The sequence below is a fragment of the Anas platyrhynchos genome, chromosome 2 (assembly GCF_047663525.1).
Source record: "Anas platyrhynchos isolate ZD024472 breed Pekin duck chromosome 2, IASCAAS_PekinDuck_T2T, whole genome shotgun sequence".
Lineage (NCBI taxonomy): Eukaryota > Metazoa > Chordata > Aves > Anseriformes > Anatidae > Anas > Anas platyrhynchos.
Window position 1 is genome coordinate 85,386,720 of NC_092588.1, and position 24,455 is coordinate 85,411,174.

Here is a 24,455-nt window from a genome sequence, read left to right on the forward strand (position 1 = left end):
AACAACAAAAGAGTAGATGAGAAGAGGCTGTCGTGAAAGATTAAATGATTAATAAGAAAAAGTCAAGGATGCTTATGCAGCCCAGAGTTAGTTAAGCAACCCAGTGTATCTATGGCAAATCCATACCAGCATGTCTAAAGTGAATTGAATTTGATAGTCTGAGTCAAGTGTACATTTAGTATCTATGCTGTCAGGGATAACTGAGGAACTGGTAAACAGCCCAAACTTTTCAATGTTGTAAGGGACCAAATTAAAGATCTGTTGTGTTAATCATGTCAGTGTTCTTCCTGTCACCCACAAAAAATTACACTTTGTCTTTAAAAACTTGTCATAATAGCGAGAAAAGATCAATGGAAAGTTAATTGATTCCAAATCTTGCTGTCTTAAACAGATGTTTAACTCCTAGGCAGTTTACAAAAGTATGAATTAATTGCAGTGCTTTTTCAGCCAATGCTGTTTACTGATATTAAATATCTGTATCTTTGATTATCATCCAGTGTTGGGTGTTGGTAATATAATTCATAGCACTATATCTTGCATCAAAAGCTCAGCTACTCAATACATTTAAAATTAAAAAAAAAAAAAAAAAAAAAAACACCTCTCAAGCACCTGCTCCACCCTGTCTCTTCCCCCCCACCCCCCATCCCCCTGAAAAAGAAATTCAGGGAAATGTTGGTTACCTGCAGGTTTGTTATTTATTCCATTAGCTTTTTCAGTGAGAAATACCAAGCTGTCTTTCTTACAAAAATATAAGCATATTGGAAAATGACCTGAGGTTTTGGGGAAATGTGCTTAGAATGCTGATGGTTTTAACAATATATCAGTATTTTCTCTAAGTTCTGTACTCTATCATGGTAAATCAGTATGTCCACTGTTTTCTTGGAAAGGAAGTTCATTTGGGAAGTAGTTACAGGCACTGGTTCTCATCTTGGTGTAGCCCGTGGCTCACTTCTTTTTCTATGTTACATTAATATGGCATTTACTAAGTTTTGTGCTGCTTGAGATGCAAGCCTTGACCAGGCTAGAAATACTTGAATGCATAAATCAGCTGCCATTATACCTGTCTTCAATGATTTTTCTTTCATGAATAATCAATGGTTTCCTAGCATAATTAGTATTCATTACTACACATCAGAATATTAATTAAAAAAATCAAAAGGCAATAACTTAATGCATTGCAAGGGAAGAAAATCTCATGTAAACAATTCCTGTGCAGTTGCAGACTTCCAGGTAATGTACAAATAGCAGCAACTTCCATTCCAGTCTCTCACAGGCACTGACTATAAACACTGTTTGACATGATGGCTTTGTTCCCCTTTTGTCTCACAAAGCTGTTGCTGTAAGTAAAAAAAAAATAAATCACGTTTTCGTGGTATTGTGTCTGTGGGTTTCTAAACAAGTCTTACAAATGCACTTACATCCCCATTATTATTTTAAAAGATCAGATGTTCTATCTGCTTCTAAGTGAAGAGCACTTACATTCCAGTATACTAGCCTCAGAAATTGTATGAGATGACAGTTCACCAAACACTGGGAAATACTGCTTTTCCTTGTGTTTTGATAAAACAGACCATAATGTTACAGTTATTTTCTGGCCTCTTCAATTAGTGGACTGTGGACTTCTTCGTATGGATTGACCATCCACAATGACCTCAGCAATATGGGGAATTTAATTCCTCTTTCACTGTAATTGGGAGCATCCAACTCACTGAAGGTTTTCTGACATGGTAAGCATAGGAATACAGGTTACACAAAAAAGCAGTGGCAGAGACATCTATATAGCCTAGTTTCCCTCTCTCAGACTCTTTTTGTTTTACTCTAAAGCCATATCAAATAGTATTAAATATACATCTGTATGCAGAGTTGAGCTTTATTTCAGATATTTCTACTTCTTTGAATGAGGCCAGAGTTAATTCTGTGCCTCAAGCTGAGTCTTATTATCAACAGAAGCGTAAGACTGCTATCTGGCCCAACACTATTAAAAATTAGTGTTTCATACTAATGCTTTAATATTTTAAGAGGTTTTTTTTTGTTTTTGTTTTTGTTTTTTTTTGTAAGGAAGGATATAAATTGAGGTTCAGAATGGGTTAAAGCAAAGGGAGCATCGACTAGATGATATAGAACCAACCACAGAGAAGCAAGCAACAGTTCTACTAAAACTGTGATAGTGATACATGAAAAAGAAAGCATGTTAATTACTACAGCTAATAATCCAGAAAATGTAAGGTAAAGAGATATATTTTGTCATTTCAGGAGAAGTGGGTGAAGGCAGGGTAGAATAAACTTCAGGGGCTACTGAGTTCCCCCAGTTTTCTTTCTCACAGCTCTATGAAAAGCTCCCAGAAAGGGAGGATTTTCCAGCTCTGTGTTATTAGCATGCCTTTGCAACCTTTGCAATCTGCTTTCCCAGCAAGACCTTTGTGTCCCACCAGACTCTTCTTATCTCTACAACTCTTGTTACTTTCAGAGTTTGGTTCTCAAGCACTTATTCTTGCACCTCTTATGGTACAGCTTCTGTTTCTTACTTATGGTGTTTTTTTTTCTCTTTTCATTCTGTTCTTCATAGCATTATTCTTCCTCTTTCTTTTCCTTTTCTTTATCTACCACAAGGTTATGCTTCATCACTTTTGTCTGCATTCTCTTCTTTCCTTTGGTGCTGTTAGGACATCATTGTTTTTCACTTGATCCATGTGTGTAAATTCTTCTCTTTTATTGAAACAAACAAACAAAAAATTGAAAACACTGTAGTACCCAAATGAATGACATATATGCATTCAAACACTCTACCATCTCAGCCATCCCTTTTTTTTCTGTGTTTTTCATTGTTCTAGTTTTACACTCTTCATGTCAGAGGCTATTATCTCAGTGTCAAGTCAGTAGCGAACACAAGAAGAGCCAGTTCTATTTCCAGCTTTGGGGTCTATGTGTATGTTGATACTAGAAATTGAGTGCTCTTAACTGGTTCATGAAGACAAAGCTCTGCAAGGTTTAACTCTTATTTCTTAGGATGTCACTGTTCTTTCACAAGCATACATTGGAGTTAATAAGAAACATACATTGCGGAGTATACACATAGATGCTTGCAAATACTTAAGATTATGGGGGTTGTTATTTTCAAGCCATTGTGAGACTTTAACCTTCTGAATGACTTCTTAGACTCATAATTAGTTGATTTAGAGGAAATGAAGTGTTTGTAACTACTTTTTCTTCTCTTTATATGACTCCGTCATATATGCACCGTATTAAAAAATGAGTTTCAAACCTCTGTCTTCTTTGGTATTAACGCTTTCACTAGGGTCCACTTGTTTTGCAGAGATGTAGCTCATTGAAGGCATTGGGTTTGGCATGTGTCACTGGAAGAATATTTGCTGAGACAATAATTTTGTAGTAAGCCAGCAAAAGTTTGAAGCTTCAGTGGCATTTTCAGAGGGAGAAAGCTTCAGTCTCCTTTTTTGTTGAACCTTCAATCCTGGCAGTTTGGGGAAAAAAAAATCTGAAAAAAAATCCTTCATGCAGATGATTTCTATATCAAAGTAAAATACAAACCTACACTTCCATATTTATTACCAGACTTGGTATTTAGCAAAAGTTAAATACATATGTTTTACAATGCCAATACTGAAATGAATTGCTTAAAGAAGCTTCTTTTCTTCTAAACATATGAGAGCTAAGATACTGTATCATGAGAGTAGGTCAGGTTACAGGCACACCTGTGCTTCAATTTCTGTCAAACGTATCATCTCCTCTTTTTGGAGGTGAAGAGAATCTTCCTGTAGGGATCAGACTCATTGATGTGCACCAGACTGTTCTGTTGCTGAAAGGGCATCTTTCTCCAATAGTTGTCTTATCTGTCGATATTTTTTTAAGGCAATGACTGCATTATTTTTGACCTATATATAACACTAGCTATGTTTACTGTCCTGTGTCCCAGCAGTTTGTGATTTGGGGTCTGTTGAAGATGGAGTCTCTGTGCTGAATGGCCCCAACCTAGAATCTGAGATCAGATTGGAATGTTTTTTGGAGAAATGTATAAGAAACATAGAGCTGAGATTCAAAACAAGGAAGCATCTAGGCACCTTAACTCACAATAAAATGCTGTCTCACACTTAAATTTAAAAGTTGCATGTCTGGGTACTGGAATTATTTTGTCCTTCAACTTTCAGAGTACAGTATTTTCAGACCAGTCTCCAAAGCAGATGATGAGAAGTACTTAAATGTCTTTGGTAAGGAGTTTTTGTTTCCAAATTTAGATCAGATTTATTATTCTTTTCATGCATGCATTTACTCACTGAGCACATTAATACTATGTCCGGCACATCAACTATACTTACAAAATACTGTTATAGCTGACTTGCTTAGAGAAATGTTTGAAATTCTTTTTTTCCCCAGTGAAAGTAAAGAACTCATTTTCCAGAAAACAGACAAGACATTTGACCTTTCTTGATCAACAGTGTGTGCTTCAGCACTGATCCCCAAACCCAGCTTTTTGACCTGGGTCACTTGGAGTCTATAAGCATTAGTTTCTTGGCTGCTGTTCTCTTAAAGCTGCCAGCAAGTGCTAAATGTAATTGTAAATGCAGACACACATTTGCCAAACAGTTGTCTGTGGCCGCTTACTCATTCCACAAAGATTTTGGTTTGTTTATGCACTTGAACCACTACCCACAGGACTTGGTTTGAACTGATGACCAGGCTCTAAGCTCCCTAACCATTTCTTTATGTTCTTCAGTCCCCTTCAACTGTTTGTATGTACACAGTACAGTGTTTATGTATATGTAGCTGAGATAGCACTTTAAGTAACTCTCTTAAAAGCCTATATGAAGATCAAAAAGTACATTTACCAATAATAACTTCGGCATTCTGTCTTCAGGTATATGCGTTCTGTGTGTGTATGTTGTAAACTTTCATATATATGTTTTATACACAGCTCTATACCTATAATCAAATATTTAATTTAACAACATAATAATAAATATCTATATCCCATAGTTCATTTTTCCTTTTTAAGAAAATACAGCAACTAAATGCAATATTGGTAAATGGTAGAAGTATATCGGAGAGTACAATTTAAATAACATTTTTTAAGAATACTTGTAGCTTGAAAAACAGCTAAAAATAACACTTCTTGACAAGATTTCCATTGTCATGAATAGTTTGAGTAGAGATTTACTCAAAAATTTTGATATTTTATAAGTAAGTGATTCTGCAGAATCTGACTTCATTCAGATTTAGTTGCAAAAAGCTTTCTGTAAAAATTTTTCAAGTTCAAGTAATATTTCTGTAATTAAACTGGAATATTAATTATACAACAAAATGAAAAGCCCTTTCATTTCCATTTAGGAAGCATGTATCTTTGCTTGTTAACAGTCTTTCATTTATCCCTAAAATATTAATATGAATCTTGGTATTTGGTTGCCATAATTTTAAATATTTAACTCTCTCTCTTTAAATTGGTAAATGGAATATAAATACATTGCATTCTCTGTTACAACTGACACTTCCTATTCTTTCTCTGGGTAAAATAGTAGCAATTTAGGGGATGGAGTAAACCCATCTAGTATAGATCTGCATCACTGTAACTCTAAATGAAAGAAATCCTGATTTATGCTGGTAATTGAAAAAAAGAGAAAAAAAAGAAAAAAAAAAAAGAAAAAAAAAAGAAAAAAAAAAAGAAAGCAAGCCCCGTGCCTTTCGATAAAGAGAACCCTTTTTATATCACTATGCAACATGCAATGCAATTCTTAGCTCATGTTCTCATCTTCACATACCTTTCTTAATCTGACCTGGACAACAAGACTCAAAAAGGTTTTTTATTAAAAAGAAAAGACAAACAAACAAACAGCTACCACTCGTTCAGTAATTTGGCCCTTCTACCTTTGGGCTAGTTACTTGAGGAAGCACAGACATTAAAATAAGAGATAAAATATGATAGTCTAGCTTCTTCCTGAAAGAGTACATATGTCAGAATAAATACAGAGATAAGAGGTGATATTGAGAAAGTGGTGATAAGGAAAACACTGAAATGAACTTGCTAATTAAAATGCTGTATAAGTAATATCTCTCACGTCACCCAGCCTTTCTGACCGTAGCATGTTATGAATCCTATGAGTTTTTTCAGCTTTCAAACCTTCTTACAGATTCTATGTAAATACCTATGCTTCCCCCCCCCCAAACCCCTCCTTTTTTTTTTTTTTTTTTTTTTTTTTTTTGGTGGGGTGGGGTCCTCACTGCACATAAATCTAGATTAAAATTTTCAGGCACTGCTGTTTTCTCCTGCCTTTGTCCTTATGTCTCATCATCCCCTTCCCCCTTCTCCCAACCCCCCTTTTATTATTATTTGGGATGGTAATGTGCTTAGTCCAATGCACAGAATGTGTAAGCAGCTAAATTCAAGTCCGTCAATGGACTTCAATGCCACTCTGAATTACCCATCAGATGTAGCACATAGCAATTACCTGTCATTCTTTCTCACCCTGAGAGCCGAAATGTATCAGTCAAGGACATTTTGAGTTCCAGTAGCCAAGAAGGGGAGTAATCCTAAACTGGGTGTAGATGAGATACTCTGTAGGGCAGAACACAGCATAGCCATGAGGATAAGTTTCTGGATTGTTTTAATAGGTAGAGTTAAAAAAACAAACAAACAAACAAACAAAAAAACCAAATATTAGAAATTATGGCTTTTCCTGTAGAAGTATTTTTCTCTAAGCTTATTATTTACACTGGGTGGGGGGGTTTGTTTGTTTGTCTTGCTTTTTTTGACTCTGCCTGGAACTCCCTTGGGCATTATCTTCCAACAAACAATGGGCATTTTTTGCAAATGCTTTCTAAAGGTCACCTTTTTTTTTAATCAACTCACTTTTTCTGTAATAACTGTATGACATTTTTTGCCCTATTTGTGATCAATGAGCATGAATATTTTAAATGGAAAACACACACACTTAACTATATCTTCTAAATGTTGCTGTTATGGTTTGAGCAGGGGGGAGGGAGGGTCAGGAAGACAATGCTGAACATCCAGAATCACCATTCTTCTCACACTGCTTACAGCCTTTTCTGTTATTAGGTGCCCAGGGTTGCTTTTTCAGGAAAAAATGACAGGATGCTACATTTTAATTTTCTTTTGAATGTACTTGATATAAATCTTCCTTACTGATGAAGAACAGGTGGAACTGGTTACCATGCAGCTTACCTCAGTTTCGATCAGTGCAGGTTGTACCAGGCAAAACACACTGATCTTCCAAACATTTCTGAATGCAGCGTTTAGGTTCACCAGGCATTCTGCTTTCTACTGGCTGTTCTTTAGGTTTCCTTTGGACAGATACCATGGTAGAGAAATAGTTCATTACAACTTAAAGCATCCTTTAGCATGTGTCATTCTCTGACACTCTCCTTCTGACGTTGTGTCTATGTCTGTATGTCTTGTGCAAAAATGGTTAATTAATGGAACAGAACTAGAACTATCTTATCTAAAACTATAAATCATGTAAGTACTGAAGGTTGCATCTGTTTGGTGCTGCATGGTTTTTCTGCCTTTCGTGCTTTTAAATTGCACTTTTGACAAATAATGGTCTGGTATTATTGATGTCCATAGTAAAACTGTCCATTTTTGGCGTCATTCTTCTGAATTTTCTGATAGGATATTTTCCCAATAAAAATAAGCAATAGTGCGTGTATTGGAAAATTTCTCCTTCAGAGCCCTTCAGCAATAATGTCCCCAGCTGGAAATTTCTCTTTCTGCAAAGAAACAAACTTGGGTCATATGGGTCTAGGTTTCATGGGATGTATAGATATATTTTTTAAGTGCAATTCTTAAGGCATAAATGTGATGTTTCAAATAGCTTGAAAGGAAAAAGAAGTGATTTTTAATGCAGATCTACCAAATATAATGTCCTTTAGTAGCATCAGTACCCCTGAAGGCAGGCATTTGAAAAGACAGAGAGAGTCATAACACCAAGATAAATGTTGTGACTAGCATATAAGGAAAAACATAACACAAGGAAGTAGAGAAATATGTCCTGTCAGAAAACAAAGAACTAGTAATCAAAATTATGGTTCTAGTTTTCAATTTCTTTTCAACTATTCAGTGAGGCACTGGTCTTTATCAATATCAAGGCTTTTTTTTTTTTTTTTTTTTTCCCTGTAACTACTTTTAAAACATAGTTAAATCTTGTATTTTATTCTGACAAATAGTTAGGAATACAAATAAAAATTGTACTATTTCTTTTTATTTGGCAACAATCCATAGCTCCAATGCTGAACTGAAATGTGGACACAGAAGGGGAAATTAATTCCCTTTCTAGGAACCATTTGAAGTCTGATTTTATAATTCTGTATAAGAATATAACCACATGTATGTTGGAATTTGAAATTCCAAAACTGTTAAAATTCTCAAGCTCTCCATGAAACCAAATGTTTTTTTATCAAATTCTATCAACACTGTAAAGAGATTTATAATCAGATAATCTTATTCATCTTTGAGACAATATACTTTGTTTTATGGATTGTATCATGAAAACAGCCTTTCTGTAGTAAGGTTGGTGTACAAAGCTATAACCTAGCCTTAATTTAATTAAAATTGATTTAAATTTACCAACCACAGAATGGAGAGAAGTTACAGTCTGCTCAGTATATTGCCTCCAAGTTAAATAGCCAGCAACAACAGAACCTGGGTGAAGATTTAACTTTTCTGACATGAACAGCAGCTGGATCAAGGTATAGCTGTGAGGTACACTGAATATGAATGATAGCATTAGAAAATCCAGCTGAGCAGGTAGGATTGAAAACTCCCCTCAACTCCCTGCCATGGCTTTGAAGTTTCACAGACCATGTAAACAAAGTCTACAAGAAGTAAACAAAAGCTACTGTCATCCTGATTTCTTCTCTGTGTCCAGGGTGAGGCATCGTTCTGTGGCCATGCATAATGGACAGGCTCCTTCTTTGAGTGGTTGTTAAGCCACGAACAGTGCCACGTCCTGGACTGTACAGTAGCTCTGACCATTTGAGCCTAGGTGAGGCTGTGATTACTTGTGTGAGGCCATCAGCACTTGCTGAGTTTTTTCTCTCGGACAAATAAAAGTGTGTAGTATAAGTACTGAAATTATTTTTATCCTCTTCTAATATTCTTTTGCCATTTAATACTAAATTTGGCTTGTCTCCTCTCCTCTCACATTGCCTACAGAAATGCTTCACTTTCCAACATTTGGAAAGTTCTAGATCTACCCCACATAAATTTAAGAGATTGTTTCCTTCTAACTTTATTTTAGGAGACCAACGGTTACCCTCTGCAGCTTCTTATCATTATGTTCCCTTTTCTGTGCCTAAGGAAATAATGAGGCACTGGCTTGACAACACCTAATTCAAACTTTTACATGAGATCGGCTTGTGATCACAAATTGTTCTAATGTCAGATATTAATTTGGGGATTATCGTAGCCATAAACAGAAGCACTTGTAGTTTGGATTAAGAAATTGGTGGGGGAAGAGGGACTGAGGCTATATTTCTTCCTGAATATGGAAGCAGTTTATTTATTTTCACTAACAATGGCAGCAAGTAATTACAGCCTTTTCTCATTCTCCTGCCTCAGGGGAACTGAACTGCTGGTGTCTCAGTGGAGGCTGAGCTGCTACTGGCTGCTGCCATTTAATACTTCCTATTCTCCTTTGAACCTGTCTGTGAGCCACTTCTCCTTACCTATTCCTTCTTCTTTGCTTTCCCTGTTAAATATGTTCCTGAAATGCCCTTTAAAGTAAGTTTAGATATGTGCAAATAATATGGTTTGAACACCTGGTGGAGGCTAGCAACCATAAATCTTGAGTTCCAGGGAGTCTTTACTTGCAACAAACTCCCCCTCCTCCCAGTAGTTGAATGCACTTTCTTAAGGTTGCAGATAATAAGTATTTACTTCTCCTTGTTTTTTCTAACACACAATTGAGATTATGTCTGTTTATTTCTTAACTGTATCGTGTGAAACAATATTCTTGCCTCTATGAGTGATCTCTTTGATGCAAACATACAAGGCTTCATGCACCGTGTCAAGAACTGTGTAGTTTATCTGGAGTACCAAAGGGGAAAAAAAAAAAAAAAAAAAAGGAAAAAAAGGGGGGGGGAGGGCTACCTTTTACTTTCTATAAACAGAATATAGATTTTCCAAATTGTGCTTCTTATTAGTATTCCTGTACAGCTATGTTTCTTTTCTCGTCCTCCTTCTTTCTAGTGCCAAATAATTAAAATTTAACTAATGGTGATTTTTACTGGCAGATGAGTTCTTTCTGTGAATATGTTAGTAAATGTATTGGAAAAATAAAAATGTGTTTCTCTGAGCATAGACATACATGAACACGTTAATTTTGAATATAATGAGAAGATAAATCTTTAGCATTGTGTAAAGTTTTATTACCCGAGGCATAAGATGTGTATGTAGTCATTCAGACCTCACCTACTTTGAATGAGGAAGGTGATATACTCTCATGATTTGAGTGGAAATTTCCTAAACACATTCCATTTTGCAATTGTTTATTTACTACTATTTATTTCTCTTAATTATCCTCATTCTAAAATCAGACTATCTGCTATTCTTTGCAAGTACTACAATTGCCATTTCACCAAGACGGACTCCCCACTTAGAAGAAATTCTCCGTTTCCCCTCACCTGGATTCTTTGCTTGATAACCCAGCATCCACCATTTTTAAGCAGGCACCAAGTCAAAGGAATAAAACAGAATGTGTCAGATCAGCTCATGTTAAAGAGCTTTTATATTACACCAGATCCACATATATTCACACACTGAATTTTTAAAACATTTTTAAAATGTTATTAATTTAAATCTCCAAACTATGTTTTTATTCTGCTACTTGGAATGGTGATGCGTTTGCAGGACCCAAATGTGAGCTACATGGGACAGTCCAAAAGCGAATGTAATGGTACGGTATAAGGATTAATTGTGAAAGTAATCGTGTTCGTTTTCTAATTATTCAAATCTTAATTACAACTGTGTTGGCCCAATTAGTTCAAAACACAAGGCTAATGTTAGGGTTGGGTGCATACTCAGCATCTGTGCATAAGTAAGAGGCATCTGTTGCCAAGTGGTGGAGTGATGGAAAGTGTCAACTCACCAGCTGTGAAGTCAACAAAGCTCTTAAAAAACAAGTTTGAGCCAACACAATGATTTAGCACACTTGGGGGAATGTAAAGCTTATCACACGTGTATACTTAGCTAGCTGTTGTCACCTAGTGGGACTGAAATCTAGAGCAACTGTTCATTTTTAAGTCTTCAGCAATGCCCTGCCTAACAAGGATTTGTTTGCGGTGGGGAATCTGGCATTGACACTTCTGCCCATCAGTGCTTCAGGGTTGAATTTGTTGTTTTTAACTTGAGCAAGCTAGAGAACAAAATACTGAAATATTAAGAGGAAATATTAAGAGCATTGGCTTTTCTTTCCTAACACCATTTTCCCCATTCCCTATAGTTCTGTAAGGAGAGACGGTTGTATTGACAGTCAGTTGTACCTTGCCCACTGTTTATTGCTATCAATTCCAAAAAGACAGGATTTTTATGATTCTGACTACAGATCTTAGTAATTTCTAATATTGCCTGCAGAGATTGAGGATATGAATAGTCTCACTAATGGTGTTACAATGGTGTGTTTAATATTTATGTGTTATTAACATTTAATGGCAACGTGTAAACTTTACTGAAAGATAATCAATTGTTCAAGAACAAAAGAAGAAGGTGAACATTAAAGCATTGGATAGAATTATATCGAACACTAATGCATTCACTTTTGACCTAGTTCTAAATTTTACGGATCTTTTGTCGGTGACTTAATTTGCATTACTTTCAAGTTTTTATTTATTCACATATCAGAAAGTACAGATGGAGTAGTGTTTAGATTCATTGTAGTCTGATAATGTTGTTAATTTACATGAAATGCATAGAGTGTTTGGTACTACACTCCAGTGTGATGGAAAATGAGTTCAACTTTCAACATTGCCTTCACAAGATTTTTCAATTACATTGAAATAAAATTAAACAGAGTTACAGGGCAGTTCTAGCATTCTGGATTGGGCTTTTCTTTTTGTAAATTACAACAAGAAAGCCTTTGATTTCCCTGCTGTTGGAGCAAATAGCTCTTTTTAGATATGGTTTGTACTTTAATACAAAACCTTTTGCTTTAAAAATATGTCTATGCCAGTATGGCAATACTTGAGCTATATTATTAAAGCAGCACCCTGACTGGACAAGAGAAGCTAAGCAACTCAGCTCATCTCTATTAAGAAAGTGTAAATAAATACAGCTGCTTCTGAGCAGGTGTAATGAAGCGTAAACTTTGTGTTTGAAAAAGGAGGACTTTGAAATTAGGAAGCACGTTTTTTATAGTCACAAACTATGTTTATGTTCAATATCTGCCCATTTCATACTCACAAGGAAAATTCAGAATTACTCCAAATTGTATTGCACTTTGTGTATAAACGTATATGTAGTGGTGTAATGATAGAGACAGTAGCTTTTTAGGTTTAACTAATATTATTTGCCCAGTTGTACCAAGGGTGTTACAAACTCGTGGAAGATCTAAAGCTGACACCTCCACCACTGAGCCACCAGTGTCATGAGTCTGACCGTAGTATTTCTGTAAATGGGGAATAGAAGGAGTGGAGTGAGACACGTGGTAATTAGTTATATGTGCTTTAGTGTTTTGGATTTCATCTTCCTGTCACGGTTGAGGCTGTATTTCACCTGCAAAATGACCTTTCCTTTTAAATCATACTGACAATGCGAATAGCACGTGTATACTTTAACTAAACAACTTACCAATTCAAGTGGGCTGCCTCAGCTGTAAGACATGAACTCAGACGTGATAAAGCATGGCACTGCTTCAGTAAAATGGAATAAGAAATCATTCTGACAGAGCCTAGATCTTGGTCTGGGCTGTTGAATGGGCTTGGTCGCAGGATTTTATTTTTTTTTTTCCTTCCCTTTCAAGGTCGATGTCCCTTTTTTTTTCTGTAGAGTACGTCTTACATGATATGACAGAAAGAAATGCAAGGTGACTGGGTTAATGCTTGTGGTGTCAGAATGGACTCCAGAATGCAGGCAAGTGGTACCTGAGAAAGTATTGCTAGTCACCCTATAAAGGCAAACAGTGACTGAATGCCAGATGATGAGACTACAAGCCTTTACTAGGGGCTCATTATGAATTATTTTGAAAGTAAATACCTCAGTCTGTCAGTAGCTAAAGAAGCTATTTCCCCTTTCTTTTGTTTAATTCTCTTGACTACACGGAATTAGAGTGGAAGCTGTCACTGTGATGTTAGAATAATGATAATAAGTTATGTCTGGGAACCGATTCTCATCTATCGGATTTGTAGACACCTTTAAAATTGCAGAAGTATTCAGGCAATTAGCACTAGAAATAATACATTTTTCTGTCAATTCCCAACCTATCCATTGCTAAGGCAGGAAACATGATTAAGCTGAGTAGCAATGATTTTTTGAAGATGACTTGACATTTGTGTGTGATAAGAAGAACATATTTTTAAAATACCTATTCCATAGTCACAGAGATGACTTGTTGCAGAGTGTCTGTATGACAAGCTCATCTTTTGTGAAGCTCTCTCTGGGGCCTGAAAGCAGCAAACTTGTGCTCCTCTGACCACAAAGGAAGATAATGTTTCCTTTTTTGTTGTTCCATCCTATATGCTAGAACAATAGTAAAGACTCAGTTGCATGTAAACCAGGCTAGAATAGCTCTGTGTTTTACCTAATCCCTATCCTTGTACAATTTCCTGTGATATATACATGTACATAAATATCACTACCACATTTGTGAGTAAAAACTGTGCAGTTAGACCTTGCCTCAAAATTAAACACCTTATATTCAATGCTTATCAACCTTTTTAAATTTTCTTTTGCAATTAAGGAAAGACTGTGGTTCACCTAAAACTACCGAGGGAAAATACTGTAGACAGAACGTTTAATTTGACTACTCATGTAAATAAGATGACATTTCTTTAAATCATTTGTTCCAAACTTGAAGGATTGTTGTCTCATCATTTTTTTTATATGGTCAAGTTGTCATTTTCTTCCAAGACATTCTTTATGAAGACCAGCTAGGTCACAATAGCAGTTGAAGTTTCAAAGTGCAACTTGAAACTGCATACAGCATGTAAACACTTCTCTCAATTAAATACAGTATATCATGTCTCAAACATATTGTCAAGTGACTTCAGTGAGATTATTCCAGAGTATTATTAGTTTTCTTAAGACCTGATATTGGCAGTGTCTCTCTGATAGAATCGCATCTGCATTTCCCTCTATTTCAGAGTGAATTCTTATCGTCATGTAAATAAAAGAAATTATAAAAGTTCATATGCCTAGATAGTAAGATGTTGTGTATATCTCATCACTAAAAACAATTCACACTGAGGTCAACAACACATTTGCTTTGCCAATTCCTCAACTGAGTTTTATCAACTGTACTGACTTCATAGCAGCTGTTCATTTTTACATTATACTGGGAAAAAAAGCATATTGGATCTTGATCCAATGGAAGATCTTTTGTATTAATTTTAGTGTTACTGGATCAAGATCTGATATTCTGTTTTTCAAAAGGGAAAGAAAACAGAACCAAGTCTTTAAAACACAGGAGAAAAATTACGTACAACTATGGATTCCTGGTGTAATGGTATCTGGATTCTGTGTGCGTTCTTTATGACACTTATTTGTCTTCCTGTATTGCTCTGTAGCTGAATTTTTCCAATAATAACCTTGGAAGCACACTGGTGCAGAAAGCATAGAGTATTAAAGACAACATGAAGCTTTTTATGTAAAATATCAATTTCCAGGGAAAAATAAAATGATGCTAACCATGGCAGAGCACTATGATCCTTTGTTAATCACTGTAGATTCATTTATGTCAATTAACTTGCAGTTCTACAGCATGTGATCACTAAGAGAACTGTTTCTATAGTGTCCTGTACTAAAATCTAGCAGTGATTCTTATGATAGTAGTAATTCTTATGTACATTCACAGAATCACAGAATCATCTAGCTTCGAAGAGACCTCCAAGATTACCAAGTCTAACCTGTGACCTAACACTAACAAGTCTTCCACTAAAACATATCCCTAAGCTCTACATCTAAATGTCTTTTACACACCTCCAGGGATGGTGATTCAACCACTTCCATGGGCAGCCCAACTCTCAGCAACTTTAGCCCATTCCCCCTCCTCCTGTCACCAGGCACGTGGGAGAACAGACCAACCCCCACCTCGCTACAGCCTCCTTTAAGGTACCTGTAGAGTGCGATAAGGTCACCCCTGAGCCTCCTCTTTTCCAGACTGAACAATCCCAGTTCCCTCAGCTGCTCCTCATAAGAGTTGTTCTCCAGACCCCTCACCAGCTTTGTCACCCTTCAGTGGACTCGCTCGAGCACCTCGATGTCCTTCTTGTAGCGAGGGCCCCAAAACTGAACACAGTACTCGAGGTGCAGCCTCACCAGAGCTGAGTACAGGGGGACAATCACTCCCCTAGCCCTGCTGGCCACACTGCTTCTTATACAAGCCAGGATGCCGTTGGCCTTCTTGGCCACCTGAGCACACTGCTGGCTCATATTCAGCTGACTATCAACCAATAATCCCAGGTCCTTCTCTGCCTGGCAGCTCTCCAACCACTCATCTCCCAGCCTGTAGCGCTGCTTTTGGGTTGTTGTGCCCCAGGTGCAGGACCCGGCACTTGGCCTTGTTGAATTTCATACGGTTGGCCTCAGCCCTACGGTCCAGCCTATCCAGATCCTCCTGCAGAGCCTTCCTACCCTTGAGCAGATCAAGACATGCACCTCACTTGGTGTCATCTGCAAACTTACTGAGGGTGCATCCCCACATCCAGATCATTGATAAAGATATTAAAGAGAACTGGCCCCAATACTGAGCCCTGGGGGCCTCCACTAGTGACCGGCCTCCAACTGGATTTGACTCCATTCACCACAACTCTTTGGGCCTGACTACCCAGATAGTTTCTAACCCAACGAAGCGTACGCCAGTCCGAGACAAGAGCAGCCAGTTTCTCAAGGAGAATGCTGTGGGAAACAGTGTCAAAAGCCTTACTGGAGTCAAGGTAGACCACATCCACAGTCTTTCCCTCATCCACCAAGCATGTCACTTTGTCATAGAAGGAGATCAGGTTTGTCAAGCAGGACCTGCCTTTCATAAGCCCATGCTGACTGGGCCTGATCACCTGGTTGCCCTGCAAGTGCCGCATGATGACTCTCAAGATAATCTGCTCCATGAGCTTCCCTGGCACTGAGGTCAAACTAACAGGCTTATAGTTCCCTGGGTCTACCTTTCAGCCCTTCTTGTAGATGGGCGTCACATTTGCTAGCCACCAGTCAACTGGCACCTCCCCCGATAGCCAGGACTGATAAATGATGATAAATGATAATAAATGATGGAAAGCGGCTTGGCCAGTTCTTCTGCCAGTTCGCTCAGCACCCTTGGGTGGATCCCATCTGGCCCCATTGACTTGTGTACATGTAAGTGCTGTAGCAGGTCAGCAACCATTTCCTCGTGGATTGTGAGGGCCCATCTTGCTCCCCATCCCCTTCCACCAGCTTAGGGTACTGGTTATCTAGAGAACAACTGGTTTTGCTGCTAAAGACTGAGGCAAAGAAGGCATCAAGCACCTCAGCCTTTTCCTCATCTCTCGTCACTAAGTTTCTTCCCGCATCCAGTAAAGGATGGAGATTCTCCTTAGTCCTCCTTTTCATGTTAAGTATTTATAAAAACATTTTCCATTATCTTTAACAGCAGTAGCCAGTTTGAGCTCCAGATGAGCTTTGGCCTTTCTACTTTTGTCCCTACACATCCTTTACAACATCCTTATAATCTGAGTGGCCTGCCCTCTTTTCCAAAGATCATAAACACTCTTTTTTTCCTAAGCTGTAGCCACAACTCTCTTTTCAGCCAGGCCGAACAGAGAGTTCTTCCATCTTCTTCCATGATGGCTCATCTTTGGGCACGTGAGGACAGACCGCTCCTGCACCATTAAGATTTCCTTCTTGAAGAGCGCCCAGCCTTCCTGAACTCCTCTGCCCTTCAGAACTGCCTCCAAGGGGACTCTGCCACCCAGTGTCCTGAACAACTCAAAGTCTACCCTCTGGAAGTCTAAGACAGCAGTTTTACCAGCCCACCTCCTGACTTCACCAAGAATAGAGAACTCTCATCATATCATTGTTATTCTGCCCAAGACAGTTCCCAACCACCACATCTCCCGCCATTCCTTCTCTGTTTGTGAATAGTGCACCTTCCCTGGTAGGCTCACTAACCAGCTGCGTCAGGAAGCTATCTTCCACTCTCTCCAGAAACCTCCTAGTCTGCTTCCTTTGAGCTGTATTGCATTTCCAGGATATGTCTGGGAAGTTGAAGTCCCCCACGAGGACAAGAGCTGACTATTTCACAACTTTTGCCAGCTGCCTGTAGAACTCATCTGTCTCCTCATCCTGGTTTGGCGGTCTGTAACAGACCTGCACCAGGATGCTTGCCTTTTTGACCTTCCCACTGATCCTAAGCCATAGGGATTCAACCTTACCATTCCCAGACTCAGTCGTGAGTTCCACAACATCAAAACACTCTCTAATATAGAGAGCCACACCGCCCTTCTGTGCTGCCTGTCCCTTTTGAAGAGCCTATCGCCAGTCATTGCAGCACTCCAGTCATGGGAATGGTCCCACCATGTTTCAGTGATGGCAACCAGGTCATAGCCAGCCTGCGCACAATGGCTTCCAGCTCCTCCTGTTTGTTACCCATGATGTGTACATTAGTGTAGATGCACTTCAGCAGGGCCATTGCCTGTTCCCTCGGCCCTTGCGTTGGCACACCTCTAACGAGCCTTACTTCCTTCCTGTTCCCCTTCCTACCTAGTTTAAAACCCTCTTAGTGAGCCACACCAGCTTCTGCAGTAGTGTCCGTTTTCCCCTTGTATTCAAATACAGAATGTGAACATAAAACAGAGCAGGGGTCATGGGTCATGAAGTGATTTGTCCAGTAGGCTATGAAGGCAGACCAGTCACCCTGCTAAAGCCCAGCAAAAATTCTTTTTGGAAATTTGTTTTGGTGTGTTGAATTTTTTCTCCAGTTTTCTGTCTGGACAGGAACAAATCAGACATGAGATGGCATCAATTAAGTTTCAAAGAGGAGGAAAATAACAGTGCTTATTTTCTCTAATACATATTATACTTCAGAAGACATGAGGAAACAGGCACTATTCTTGCCTGTTAAAAAGTCAAGAACAATTGTTCTGAATACTAAATGAAGGACACTGATGGTTCTTTTTATACCCCTGCAACTTTCTATACATGAAGTCAAGATCATCTCTCCTACTGACTTCCTATACCTGCAGGAACTTTAATAACTTGGTTTGATTTCATTATGTGAAGTTATTGCACAAAACCTTCTTCTTACTTTTTTTTCGAGGAGTCTTATCATAAAAGTAGCATACCAGACACAAATCTGTTTATCTCACACTTTTTTAAAACCTTCATTTTTATTATTTAATTTAAAGAAATAACTTGCTGATACTGTAATCAAATGTTTTCTATATATACATTTATTTATTTATTAAATATCTGGACATAACTTCCTCTCCGTAGTTACTAATAAAACTCCTCATTATTCATAGTGTCTCTTTAGTTTCTAGCTTCTCCTTCTTGATTTGAGTAACTTTCACTTCAAAATAAATTAGAATATTCTTAGAGTATTCCTATTGCAGTTGCTAACTTGTCCCATATTCATAAGAATTCTGTTTGAATTATAAACTGAACATGAGAACTCTACTACCAGCTGGATTCTGTGCTGTGTTTTTAGGACTAATTCAAGTCCCAGTGATGTGAACAGAGTTTTCTTATCGACTTCCCTGTGAGATGGATTAAGCCCTTAGGCAGTCCTTACAACTCGGGTTTTCTAATAACTAATGCAGCAAGTGGGAAGAACTAAAGCATATCTCAGTTATTAACTGCTTTAACAATACAGTGTGGGAGTAAATGCAAATGTACCATTGAAGAGGGAGAATATAGTAATTATAGCTCATGGCTCCCCTCTTCATAATAAAAAATAAACAAATTCTGTATGAATGAAACCAGAAAATAGTCTAGCATTATTCCCCCATTAATTTTATATGAAATTCTGTAAATGAATTAAGCAATCATCAGAATAATTAATTAAATTGAAGTAATTAAGTTACAAATCCATACTGACTTAGGCCCATACTCCTTTATGCTACCCGCCCTTAAGTCTCTATCTTTTTTTTTTTTTTCCTCCGTTTTAGACATGCTAAACTTGAAATTCCATAATGTTCCCTTATTTTGATGCAACAGAAGCTCTCTGTCATCCTGGTATTTCTTGTCAATGATAATTTTCTTTCTTCTGACTACACTGAGAAAGAAAGAGATGACTAAGGTTCTTAATAAAATGACTGTGTATGTCATTTCTATGCATACTGGACAAACTCTGTCTTGCAAATAGCCAGAAAATGATTCCCAATTAACCACAAGAGCAGAATTCGGTGAGATGTACATAGTTGAAAATAAAAACAATGGGAAATGTAGGGTAATATGCTGGTTTTTATGTTACTAGCATTAAGTTGATGTGAATTGCCTTAGCGTATTCTAACTTTCAAAATTCAAGTCAAACATTGTCATCACCTTGGATAACCCTTCCTTAAGGAATATAAAATAAAAGACTGTATGAAAAAACTGTTTCAGTTGCTGCCTGTTTCAGACAATAGCAATGGAGCTGAAGAGCTCTTCGTATACCTTGGAGAGCTGTATTTTAAGTACAGTATGACGATATTTTCAGGGGAAGCCTGAATCTCTTAATCTGATAATAAAAATCACTACTTACATTGTAATAACATTTGCAATACCACTACCAAAAAAGAGAATACCAAAAGCTGAAGCTTATCCTATGAAAGTGGTGACAGTTAAGTTCAGAGTTAGAAAGACAAGCAGGAAAGTTCTATGAAATCACCCTCAATGCCTCTTTGACATTACTCAAGTCATATTCTGTATTCCCATATTTTCCATCTTAAAGGAATACAGAAAGAATACCAAAATACATTCTTTTTATTTTATTCACCAGCTAAGCCTTATGCTAAGCCAGCTTAATGACTTATACTTCATCAGGTTCCCACATGATCTCAATGGAGCATGAGGAAGATCAGACCCACATCAAAAAATTTGTTCAGAGAATTGTAGAATTTCATAAGCAAAAGATAAGAGACTGAATTAGGACTTTCTCCTTCTGAAGTTAAAATCTTTCCAGTTGCCCATGTAGTTTTGGAATACTTCACCTGAAAAAGAGAAAGAAAAAAATAAGTTTTCTCTATGTGAGAAACGCCATATCATTGCTTCCAGCTGCCTTTTGGATTGAGAATTCAGGACCTATCAGTATTTCCAGAGTGTAACAGGGAGTCTTTGTTAGAGGTGTGACAAAATGGGAAAGGCTAGATACTTAAGAGAAATGTCAAGAGAGGAAGTACTTCTGTGAGAAGTATGGAATGCAGTGCTTCCTCTCTCTGAAGATAATATTGAACATTTGGAGTCCAAGCAGGGTCTCTGAAACCAACCCTGAATAGAGGACACATTTTCAGGCTAGCTAACCAAATGTCTCAGAGTTTTCTGTTTGATTTTTCTGATTTTTGAATTTGGATTTAGTTTTATTGTTGTTGTTTTTGTCTATGTGCGGACCTAAATCAGAGACCTAGCAAAGTAGTAATAAATGAACACAGCTAACCGATAAAAAGATTGCTGCTACTATAATTAGTTTTGCACATATTTGAATATCTACAGATTGCCTGGAGATTGTCAAATCTATAATAGAATTTGAAAATTGTGATTTGTCCAAGCTATTGTGTCCAAACACGAACTTATGTCACGGGACAAAATGCAGTCAGGTAGATAAATATTGATTGAAGTTATTCTATCATTTAAAAAACATTGTCAATAACAACAATAAAACAACAACAAAAAACAATTCTTTGATTTCTGGTTACCAGAAATGTTTCCTCTTGAGTTTCGTCTTGTATTTCATTTGCATTTCAGGCTTTAAAAGACATTGAACTATCATGGTGAAAGCCATAGATGATAGAGTTTAAAACTTGCTCTAGTCAATTTTTTTCAGTAGATTTGAGATTCCTAAATTTTTTATTTTTTTTTTCAAAACTCTGCTGAAAATAGGTAGAAGAACTCTTATCATCACGCGTCTTCTAGGCCACAGGAACTAAAGCCACTGGAAATAACATAACTCTAGAAATTAATTCTATGCATTCATGCACAATTAAATAAGAGACATGGAAAGCAGTTACCTGGAAAGCAGTAGGTTCTATCAGAAGTATAAAAAGCTATAGTTATCATTTAAGTTACAGTTCACCACCTATCCTTATTATATTCTGATGGAAGATTCTGAAAATTTTCAGTTAGTATCAACAGAGCTTTGTATTTGTGTGGGGTGCTTGTGTGTGAAACTATGCTTGAATAGCAAATGCAATTCGGAAGAGCTAGTGGTATATAGTTTTGAAAGTAGTAATATGTGAGAATTGAGAACTTGTAGATCCCACAAACATGAAACTGTGTTCACATGCAAATTTAGAAAGTTGGTAGCATCAGAAATAACTTTATTTCCATATGTTATTCATAATTGACTTAAATAAAATTGGTTCTGATTCCTTCATATAAAAGTTAAAGTTTTCTGTTATCATGATTCATAGCTATATAATTGTTCATAAACTAATATTTATGCTGTTGTATGTATGGCATGAGAATGTTAAGTAATTCACAGGTGAAGAAATACAAGAAGAGTTGTAATACTCAAAGCTTCTTATCTAAAAAAGTTTCCAAACCTATTTATGCATGTGACTAATGGTATTGAGTACAGTAAGACTACTGACATGCTTAATTGAAAGACACACAAATTGATTTGCTTGTAAGAAGTCACAGGCAGGCTTGGAACTGGCTAGTTTTTCAGTTCACCATTCTGAATTGGAGCAGTTCTCAAAAAAAAACAGGTTCTCTGTTGAAAGAGAAAGAAAGGGTTTTAACAGATTTCCTTTTCTGTCTTGTGCCATCACAGCATGAATCCAGTGGGTGGTGAACAGCTGCACCTTTCTCTGAAGTGAGTTTACAATTGTGAGCACTAAATACTTCATCAGTGTATTTTTTTTGTTGTTGTTGTTGTTTTTGTTTTTTTCCTTTGGTGTTTTAGTCTTTTTCTTCACAAAATTTATAATAAAATTAACCCATGTGAAATATTTGTAAAATTCAAGACAAAAATGGTCAAAGCCATAAAATTAATTTTGATATCTTACAATGCTTGCTGTAGAAAGAAGCTTGAAAAGGCAATGAATATGCAGAACATCAACAGAAATTTTGGCTAAGAATTTAGACAGTTATTTTTTATCAATCTAATTGAATTTAACTCTATTTCCTTAAGACCATTGTAAATACATTTATGGAATTGTATTTCTAGACTGTGTGAGCTGCTATGATTTTCACTATATGTGCATTCATATTTTTTCACTTTTATTTTGGGATATTAGCTAATCAGTAAGAGGTTTCTGGAGAGCGTGGAGAAAAATCCTGGTGCTCTTACAGTTCTCTGCCAGTTGACGGCAGTTCTGCAGCAAAGTTCTTCCTAGGCCCTCATTCCCTCCTTTAAACTTCACAAAACTGATTTTATAGAAGTGCTTCCAGCTTCTGGAAAGTTGTCCTTAATTTTAGCTTACAAATACATATAAAATTTAACTTAGTTTACAAATACCAAATTTTTCAAATGCTGATGGTTAGATGGAAGGAAGGAAGGAAGGAAGGAGGGAAGGAAGGAAGGAAGGAAGGAAGGAAGGAAGGAAGGAAGGAAGGAAGGAAGGAAGGAAGGAAGGAAGGAAGGAAGGAAGGAAGGAAGGAGGGAGGGAGGGAGGGAGGGAGGGAGGGAGGGAAGGAAGGAAGGAAGGAAGGAAGGAAGGAAGGAAGGAAGGAAGGAAGGAAGGAAGGAAGGAAGGAAGGAAGGAAGGAAGGAAGGAAGGAAACATTGGCTGTATGTGACGTATTTCCTTTGCATCAAATATGAGATCTCTTCAATCAATTCTTTCCATGAGTGAGAATATTTAATTGATCTACCTAAGCCTGGTGATTAAGGCATTTATAGTAATTGATGGGAAAGGAGTAAGACTCTTCTCAGAACTTACAAAAATATAATCATTAGTTTTGCCCTGTTTGTGATATCTCTTGTGATATCTCTGTGGAGAGGCGGCAATGCTTATAAATTTTTTTGGTGTTTTTGCTCAATGGATTGCTTATTAATTATAAGATACATCTATACACTTTGATTGTAAGCAAAATAACTTTTTAAAACCTTTTGAGCTTTTTTTTTTTTTTTTTTTTTTAACTTTCTTTCTTTCTTATTTTCATTGGGGAACTGTACTACCTTTATTATCTTAATAAATTTGCAATTATGGTTAAACTAAGATACAGATCAATGGGCCCAGCCCTAAATAATTTAGAGTAGTGTGAATAAAACAGATGAAAACTAAGCTTTAAGTAAAATTCCATGGATTATTAACACTGTATATTTTTGTAAAAATACATTTTTAAAATTTCACACAAAAGTGAATGCACTCTGTACAGGTTCTTAAAGATTTACAAAAAATAATGTACTAATCAGCTGAAGACCTTTTTAACTTTCCAAAGGTATAAAAATGAAAAATACTTTGTTTGAAGCAACAGAGCACAACTGAAACCAAGTTTTTCAGAAATGGACTTTTTTTTTTCTTTTTTTTTTTTAAGGTGTGTATATAAGAAAACGTACCCTTCTTTAAAACTCATGTGGTAACTCATTTATAAACTCATTTATAACATGCTTTTTGCCACATGCTCATGATTCCTTTCTTAAATTCTCCTAAGCCTGCATCTTAAGTTTCAAATCTTCAAGTACAGGGAATTTTATACATACAAAGCATAGTGTGCTTACCCATGTGCTTACTACATTTTGCATTCTTCCCCTTTTCTGCTGAAATACTGTGAGTGCTGCAACATAGTGTGGTGGAATAATCCACCTTTCCAGGTGGATTGCTCACTTTTCTGTCACTTGATGTGCTAAAAATACCATCTCTTGAAACTGAAGCATTGTGTGGCTCTGTCAGTTACTGGGTTGTTCCTGCTGGCCTTGTACAGCATTCAGTAGCAAAAGCTCTTAGTTCCTTGTGGGAGCTGGAAAGAAAAACCCTAACACAAAGATATTTTCAGAACTTTTTTAACTTCTTATACACTTTTAAGTCATCTGTGTTCTTTTCAGACTGGCTAATTGTGGGATGTGATACTCTGTCCTTAGTTAAGGTAATCTGCACAAGTTAGTCTTCAACCAGAACCTCAGAAAGCACAAGTGAATACTTAAAAAACTATTTTTAAAACTATGAAT

General features: G+C 36.9%; 1 protein-coding gene across 5 annotated transcripts in view; it reads left to right on the plus strand.

Moving 5' to 3' along the window:
- CDH12 (cadherin 12) overlaps window positions 1-24,455 on the plus strand; it is a 577,613-nt gene that overhangs the window by 342,367 nt on the left and 210,791 nt on the right. The window lies entirely within an intron of this gene.